This window comes from Phalaenopsis equestris, unplaced genomic scaffold (genome assembly GCF_001263595.1).
Source record: "Phalaenopsis equestris unplaced genomic scaffold, ASM126359v1 Scaffold193072, whole genome shotgun sequence".
NCBI lineage: Eukaryota > Viridiplantae > Streptophyta > Magnoliopsida > Asparagales > Orchidaceae > Phalaenopsis > Phalaenopsis equestris.
Genome location: NW_018213021.1, coordinates 1 through 1,013, shown reverse-complemented (window position 1 = coordinate 1,013; position 1,013 = coordinate 1). Strand labels below are relative to the sequence as shown.

General features: G+C 35.7%; 1 long non-coding RNA gene across 1 annotated transcript; it reads right to left on the bottom strand.

Moving 5' to 3' along the window:
- Positions 1-241: 241 nt before the first annotated feature.
- LOC110034756 lies at positions 242-739 on the bottom strand. Its single transcript, XR_002295088.1, has 2 exons — positions 587-739; positions 242-496 (listed from the first exon to the last, which is right to left on the bottom strand). It is a non-coding gene; the product is annotated as an uncharacterized LOC110034756 (long non-coding RNA).
- Between the last annotated feature and the right edge of the window lie 274 nt (positions 740-1,013).

Sequence of the window (1,013 nt, the reverse complement as noted above, 5' to 3'; positions counted from 1 at the left end):
CCGAACACGAGCTGCTCGCCAACAATGAGCCGTTTTGACAGCTATATAGGTAAATTTCCTTCAAATGAAACAGAGAAATGATTGAAAGAAATTTGCCTGGCGCAATCTAAGGAGCGATTCTTCACAATGAATATTAGTGAGATGATTTTTACAACATTTAATTAACTTTTCATCTAAATAATAATGATTATTCTAAGATAATTTGTTGGTGCAGTTGATTCATTAGTTGTGATCATAGAGGTCCACCCAATTCCTATGTATTTACACAACTAACACCAAAACTTTGCTTGTTTAGGTTATGCCACACAAATCTTTTATAACACATCAAAACTATCATCATTTTACAGACTCAAAATTTAATGTATAATTATATTTTCATGAAGAAAAATTATTAAAGAGGAGGTTGTACCTCAAGAAAAGAAAGAAACTAGTTGTCTTCTGTAGGCTTAGAAGTGTCACCCTTTATGTCTGCAAGCAACTCCTTCAGCTGACCGTTCTGTAACAATAATGAGAAAGATAAGCAGAACTGATGAGCCATATCACACCAACAGGAGAGAGTAATTTCTACCATATAAATTAAAACCACCTGGTGCATGCCGAGGACGATATCCGATCCCCCGACGAACTCTCCTTTGATGAAGATTTGTGGAAATGTTGGCCAATTGCTGCATGTATATGCAAATTTTAAATTTTAATTTTACCAAGCATAGTTCTAATAATAGCACACATGGTACTATATAGGGTGATGTAAACAAGCAGAGTTTGAGCGACCTCGTGCTTGGCTCGTGTTCGGCTCGTTCGAAAATATTGTTATTTGAAATTAGCTTGTGAACAATATGTACATGTTCGGCTCAATTTATATAGCTTTCTTCGTATTCGGCTCGAGATTAACTCATGTTGTAGAGTTTGGGTACCTAGAAAGCCAGAATTGTTTTTTTTATATTTTTTAATGCATCACCAAAGTTGCAAGTCTTAGGGTGTGTTTGGGGCAGTTTGTGCTTATCCAAAGCGTT